This window comes from Thunnus maccoyii, chromosome 10 (genome assembly GCF_910596095.1).
Source record: "Thunnus maccoyii chromosome 10, fThuMac1.1, whole genome shotgun sequence".
In the NCBI taxonomy this organism is placed as follows: domain Eukaryota; kingdom Metazoa; phylum Chordata; class Actinopteri; order Scombriformes; family Scombridae; genus Thunnus; species Thunnus maccoyii.
Window position 1 is genome coordinate 22,367,399 of NC_056542.1, and position 7,891 is coordinate 22,375,289.

General features: G+C 39.7%; 1 protein-coding gene across 1 annotated transcript in view; it reads right to left on the reverse strand.

The window, feature by feature from the left end:
* Positions 1-5,785, reverse strand: part of irx4a (iroquois homeobox 4a) — a 31,878-nt gene extending 26,093 nt beyond the window's left edge. Inside the window, exon 1 of the mRNA XM_042424404.1 lies at positions 5,544-5,785. The gene's annotated coding sequence lies outside the window, so the exon portion shown is untranslated. The remainder of the gene's footprint in view (positions 1-5,543) is intronic.
* Between the last annotated feature and the right edge of the window lie 2,106 nt (positions 5,786-7,891).

The following is a 7,891-nucleotide window of genomic DNA, read 5'->3' on the forward strand; positions in this document are numbered from 1 at the left end:
AAATCCATCTTTCCTCACAGCCCAGAATTATTAATGACCACCTACTCCTATTGGCTGGAGATGTGGCCCACACCTTCACCCCCAGCGAATCGGAATACTACCTAATGAATAATGCAACTTCCCTTACCTGCATCTTTACCTGGAGTAATGGCAGCAGCTTGAGATGTTATGTCTATGAACTTGAGTCTGATCCTAAATGGGAAGGGGAAGAACCTGCTGTTGCGCAGCTGAGATTTCAAAAGGATGTTTCAGAATGGTAAAATCATGTCTAAGTTTCCTAACAAAGAAAAAGTCATTTTTTCAAATGTAGCTGGGGGTCGCTAGCTTAGCTTTAGCACAGATTTTATATTAGATTTAGATTTTTATATAAATTATATTCATTTAGCTGAGTAATAGAAAGAAACTATGTTTATGAGTGTGCTTGTTTTAAAACTTCATCCAAAGACTGAAGATGAAAAAGTACTGAGTCTTGTTCAGCAGACAGTCAGCCGTAAAATGTGTGGAACACACACAAAACTACTTGCCAATAACAGTGGGAAGATTGTCTCCAAAAATGAATGTCAGCCACTCCTGATGTAAATTTCCATCCTCTGGAAGGCTGTAAAGACTTTTTAGCTACAGAACAACCAGCAACAGCACAAATCCAGTGTCCTACACAATTCCAGTGCAATGTCCAACTACAGAAGTTACATACACCTTCAGTGTAGCGCTGGGCAGGGGTGGGCTCATGCTTAAGCTTCCTGCATATTTGATTTGACTGTCTGGTGTGACGTAGTAACGGGTTCCGCCTCAACACTGCTATCTCTTGAGCTGCAAATTTCAAATGACTTAAAAAGACAGAGGCAATAGAATTGAGTAATTTTACAGCACAGAAGGGCCCCCACCATCACCCTAATCCACCCCAAAGCTCATTTTTCTTGTTTTCCACAAAAAGAGCACTTTAAAGGAAATGGATGTATCCAGCAAAAAGCAGATGCCCTAGAACACAGATGCCATATTGTTTCAATAAGCACAGCCCTTAAAGCAGCAATGCTTTCATATAGGCTGGCCATAGAATGAACCAGAATTACAGGGGCTTGACAAGGGCCCTGTAATAGATGAACGTTTGCTGTGAGAATCACAAACATGCTGTGTATTCCACAATGTCAGAGCATGCACAGGAGGTAAAATGTTCAGGCACTGAGCTGCACTATCCTCAACCTCATGCACATGTGATGTTCTTAGGGACAAATGAGAGGTTCAGTAAAAATGTATCATAGTGTCACTTCAGTCCTCTTGAAGGAACAAACAGCTCAAACTGTGGAGCAAATGGCTGTACAGTCTGCCTCTGTCGCCTCTTTACAGAAAATGTTTAGCCTGACAGTATATCCATGCTTATTAATGGTATAAAACAGTGTACATATCCAACATGACTCTATCCAGTCGAAAGTCATAACTTCAGAATCAGCTAGAGGATAGTCATCTCTCTCGGATGAAGATGCTTTAGAAGGCATCTGAGCAGAATTTTATGAGAACTCCCCATCCATTTCAAAGGGCCATGCTCCGCACTGCGCATTTTCTGAATCCCTTCCAATTCATTACCCCCTCGCCCACATGTATTATTCTGCCCGCTACGCATTCCCTCTTGTCTCTGGGGGCAAATTTATTGGTTGAGGCATTTTGACTCCATTTACCTTTTAAAAGCTACCGTTTAAAGCTCAATATTTTCTTTCAACTCCATTCCTCGATAGCCTGGGATCTATGAGAGTGCCTTCCTTCTGCTTTGATGAGCAGTGTAACTTTATTCACTTCCACATTATTGGACATCTTGTAGATGAGTTTGCTGAGTTGTTAGTTTGATTGATCATTTTATGAATCGATGTACTGTATATATTTATATTTCTGGGCTGAATGTTTCTTTTTTTAAAGAAGAATGTACAATGAACTTTGACTTGACAATTAACAGAGATCTATACTGAGCTTGATTCTGGCTATTTCATCTATATCAGCTTTTTAAATTATAGTTTATCTGTATTAATAGCTTTCGAAGCTGAATTTCAACCTAGTAAATAAGTAAAAAAAGAAAAAAAGCAGATATATATGTTGTTTTTCATTTTTTCTGTATTTATGATTGAGAAAGAATACAGCTCCTGTGACAATACACTTAAATCCTTCAATAATAATAACTGTAATGAATCGGATTACGGATATATGAGCCTAAATAAGCTGGTGGCATGATGTTATATAGGACACATCTCTCCTTTCTCACTCTTCTCTCTCTGCAGGAGAGATGAGGAACATTATGCATATTTCAGATGGATTTAAGCAGCGTCCTGTGGGTCCTTTAAGAGCCCATCATATTTATGAGGATGGCATATTATCGCCATCAGGAGAGTGTCACAGAAGCTCGGAGAGGAGATGACTCTAATTGTTGCTGGCGTTTGGAGAACACACAATAGTGGCCACTGTTTTCTCTGCCACTGAAGGGGATTATTGCCAAGTTAGAGCACAGATTGCATTAATACGAAGGCAGGCAGGAAGGCGGTAAGCAGTTGTGGCAATTGTATTGTAATTCCAAAGTGTGACTTTTTTTTTTAACCTTGATTTGAGTGCACACTTTTTACTGGACATGGGTCATTGCGAACTTGACCCAAATGTGTCCATTCATTCTAAAAGAAACAAACTAATGTAGTTAGTCATTTTCAAAATATCTATAGCTTTCCTGGCCAGGGAGTAAAATGTCCCAACAGATAATAGTTGCCCATTGTTAGTTAGACACAGAGTTCAGTGTTAGCCAATTCAAAACTTTAACTCTCCCACTATGGAACCCCCAGTAGTGCTATACACATTCACATACACATATACTGTACATCCATACTCATACGCAGACACACTCACAAACCCACACTACACAGGCAGAGACAGTGGCATTATAAGTGAGGGCCACAGCGGTTCATCAGCAGGACGGAGACATAAATCTTGGTGCCCTGAAGACAGGTGTGGGAACCAGGGAGAGAGAAGTTTAAAGGCCCCACACAGCAGCTTTGATTCACTATAATTGTCACAGTACAGTAAAGAACAGCACAGTTACTGCTCCACAGAGACCATCCCCTGTTCACACATGTTTAAAGCTTTCGATGCTCGATGAGGTTAAGTTTCAGTTAGGAATTACATTTGTGGATATCAGGTCTGCTCCCAACAACTGAATTATATGTAAGGCGAGAAAAAATAGATACTGTACTTATTATAATTTCTTTAGGGGTTACAATATCCCTAATTCACTTTATCATCTTCTCTCTGTAATTGTCAGTGTGGTACAGAGGCCAAGCCAATGCAACAAACAGTGACATCCCAACTACAGAGAAAGCCACAGCAGAATGCACCCTAAAGGATTACAGTTACAACCATTATAGAAGTCCCCAGTCACACTTCTACTGTACACTTCACCTATTCTACAGGCCAATAATGCAGCATGGTTTACAAAAGTTACAACTTCCATGAATTTGCAACAAAATAATGTTGTGGCCATTATACTTTTACACAACTTCTTGTCATTTTTTTAAAAAAGTTTCGTTTGACGTATTCAGAAAGAAAGCCAATGTGGTGTAAATCTATTTTATCTCTTTTACTGTAATACTGGGAGGTTATGTACACATTCACACACATCTGATCATCAATCAATCAGATCAATTTACTTCATCAGCTGTCTTGGGTGCTTGTGATGAGTTATATCTTGGAGATCTATTTGATTGACAAGCAGGAATGTTGGTGTGCGCTGCTGCATTTGTACAAGCAGGCCCCGATTGCATCAGTCACACCTGGTGACTGCCTTGGGCTTACCAGCCTGTAATTTCATGGCTCAAAAGTACAATGTCTCATTCTGTCAACATTCACTCCTGATGGAGGCACGCTCATTTACTGTGGTATCCAGTAAAACTCCTACTTATTTTAGGTGTTGTGATATGTCAGCAGAATGTTGCAAAAACCTTCACAGCATCTTAACGTTGTATAATTTTGAATCCTTTATGTCGGTGACAGAAAGAGACTTTAAGGCAAAGAAGAAGGATGTGTTTTGAGACATAAGCGTGAGATTGATTGCAGCTGTGAATCACTCCGTGGCCTCTTCGGAGACAGTTTTTCAACGATGGTGGTCCATAATACTTGTGGTTTATGTTACTATAAGTTAGGAATGCAGTCCCTCTTTCCTCCGTTTCTCTCCTTCTCTCTATCTCTTGGTATGTACTAAGCACAAATGACAAATCACCTGCAAGGACTCTACAAGAACGCAGTGCTTCATGCATCATAAACAATATACAGTACATTTATCTCTTCTTTTTTTCTCCCGCCTGCATAATTATTAAACCAAAGCACTTTACTGTCTGTTCCCATCCCACTATCTATGTCCAAGAAATAATTAACAATAAGATATGCTACTGCTCATTCAATCGTGTGTTAATGGTTTTCAGATAATCAATATGCATATAGTTGTATATTTAAATTAGGATCAATATGCTTTGCTTAAGTAATACTTTATGCTAACAAGGCATGTCATTAGTTAATTTGGGAGCAGCATTTAAGTATCGAGATGACTTTGGTGTAAGGGCTTGAGAGTAATAATGCCTGAGGAATTCATATGAGGCGGTAGTGTTAAAGGTAGTTAAATCATTTAAGTCATACCCATGGGGAGTTTGAGTGATGATGACAAATAATAAAGATAAATGTCCTCCTGCAAAACTGTGTGGTTTAATATACTTTCAAGATCAAAAACCCTCCAAAAAAACAAAAAAATCATAAATCAAGAACTACTGAATCATTGTCAACAATAAGGTGTTTTTTTATGTATGCTGTATGCTGCATTGACTCCCATGAGATGTTAATCATTCAGTCTCATGGAAAAAGACAGAACAACCTTTTAATTGTATTCAAAGCATGAGAGCACTTAAATGTGTCTGAATGTCATGTTGAACTTTACCATCCACGGCTGCTATAGAGCCAGGGGCAACAGTGGCAAGAGTTCAAAGGTTAGGCAAAGTGTGAGGCTTTATTACCGTTGGAAAAGTAATTTTCTATCAATCGATTTCAAATGATTATAAACCCTGGAGGGCATCAATGTTTTATTATTGTCTCATTCAAACCAATTTAAGAACACAGATACAGAGGAAAATAGACGTTTGATTTTTAATCTAGTTTACGGATGATCATTTAATTGCCCTGATGATGGGTGAAAAATTAATTTTACACAATTTAAATAACATAAAACAGCATAAAATATTATGATGTTGAGACTGTAAAAAATATATTTAAACAAATATAGAATGGGTGAAGTATGTGTTGTCTACATCATTCAAGGACAATTCAACAAAAACAGGTTTTCTATAAAAAGCAAATGTATCCACTATCAGAATTCTCATGCATATACTATTATTTACAGAAAAAAAATATAGTCTTCTATAAATATTCTATCAGACTCAAATAAAGTATGTAGGTGGGTGCACGGCGCATGCATGTGTGTGCACATATAGGTGCTCATTCATGAATATGTGTATCCTTGTGTGTTTCCTCACTCTGACAATGGAGCCCTCTTTAGATTTGCCGCTGATGGCGTGTCACGCTGAAATAGATCCCCCTCAGCACTGACACCAGAAGTCAGGCTGTTTGATGGTTCCCAACTTGGGTCGCCTCTCCGTGATTGACAGTTGGTAGATTGCCTGCCGACCAAACACGAGTGTGAGGGAGACACAGCCTAGTCAATATCCCCCCGCCTCCTGATGTGTTTTAATGCCTGTGCTTGCATAGAGAAGAGAGTCAACACCTGCATACGCACACCCACACGCGCACACACACACACACACACACATACACAATGCTGTTAACAAAGTTAACTTGGAGTTGTACTTACACATGGAGTTTGTTGTGGCTGATTTTTATTTAATCATCTAAAACATTCATTTTGCCGCACTGAATTGCGGTTGGTTGCAAGGGACGATGACAAAGTGATGACATGTTTTCCTCACACATCTATGTAGACATATACTGTATGTGTGTAAAAACAGTCACATAAACATTCACACATATACACATTAACACAAACACACATTAAAGCACATAAAGATGTCAAACAACTTCAGTACATTACACCAAACACAAACACGATATATGTGCAGCGATATATGTGAGGAAGGATATATGTGTGTAACATTGAAGCAGTGTTATCAGATATATTTAAGAAACGAAGAAACAGAAAAAGAGGATAGAAAATGACCAAATTGTACCAAGCATTTCTCTTTTCTAATGAAGATTAAAAGAAAATTGACAAAGAAAAACTTACAGTAGTGACCAAACTGTCAAATAACAACTATAGATGTTATAATTGTAAAAATAGATAGGATACAGATAACCCACAGGACAGGGGAAACAAACTGATAGAGAAAAACAAATAGAGATGAACCCAAAGGAACATGAGGAAAATCAGAATAAAATGAGCAACATGGCTAAACAGGAAATATGTAATCATACAACTACTTTATTTACTTCAACTTCTACTTATCTTCATATGAATATAAGAATATGAACATTGTTACTACTTTAGTAGTGTTTTGTGTCCTACATAATAATTCCCACACAGATAGATGACATACAGTTCCTCAGTAAGAGCGGTCTGGATATGGGAATTGAATTTACACACACACACACACACACATACAGTGCGCACATAAACACACACAAACACACAGGCCGGTGAACTGAGGCCATCATCAAATCACGCTGAGCATTGTTACATTTGAACAGGAGAGGCAGTGGGCCGGAAAGACCCTGTGTTAGTCTGAGAGAGGGTAAGAGAGGGAACAGTGCTCTGTAGCTCTGCATGTGTGTGTGTGTGTGTGTGTGTGTGTGTGTCGTGGTTGTAGGTGGAGGAGTGGGGTGGGGTGGGGTGGTGGGGAATGATGGAGGGAAGCAGTGAAGTAAGAGGGAAAGAGAGAAGCTAGATAGGGAGGGAGGGTAAAGAAAGAAATGGCCACTAGACGCAGAAGAGGGAAATAAGAGAGATGAAGAGCGAAAGTGGCGAGAAAAAAAAAAGAAAAGACAAGACGGCAGAGGGGAGAGTAAGAAAAGTAAAGTATGAGGAAAGGAGAGGAGAGGAGAGGAGGAAAAAGAAGCAGGGGATTGGAGTGAAGAAAGAGGAGGAGGAGAGGGGGGTTGTGGAAAAGGCAAGGAGGTACCCAGGGGAAGATAGAGGAAAAGGGTTGAAAAGGTGGGAGGAGAAGAGAAGTGTGGAAAGGAGAGGGTGAAGTCATGGGGGAATAGCTCCTGTTGCCCATCTACGCCACTGCTGCAGGTCAGCAATGAATTCCTCCTGTTTTGCTTTCTAGATGCAACATCTTCTGCTTCTGTTTCTACTCCTCGATGTTTCTTTCAGGAGGATTACCCTCCATTCCTGTATGGATAGAGGGGGATTGAGGGTAAAGAAAAAAAAAAACATATAAGTGTGTATATTTATTTGAAGATGACTTGTCATTGTTTAAATCACACGAGGGAGAGAGAAAGTGAGGGGGAGAGAGAGAAAGAAAAGGTCGTTCTGTTGGTAGTGACCAGAGGGGGTATTTCGTGCAGGGAAATTGCGGTGTATTGCTTTTGTGACAGAGGAAATGTAAACTGGCCGTGTGGGTGTGTGACCTCTCGGAGAGAAAGAAGGGGGACTAAATGGACACAAAACACCCCCTGGGAAGGTTCTCAATTCCTAATATAACTAAAACAGGTATACAGACATGGCAATGGCTGATTGTTCCTTTATGTTCCTGTGAGTCGGTCATTGCAGAGGCATAACATCTCAGAATATGATGATGGTGGCGCTTGTGCGGAGGTTTGAAAGTCAGGTCAATCACTTAGAAAAAGGATGCCAGAGGAGCTGAAA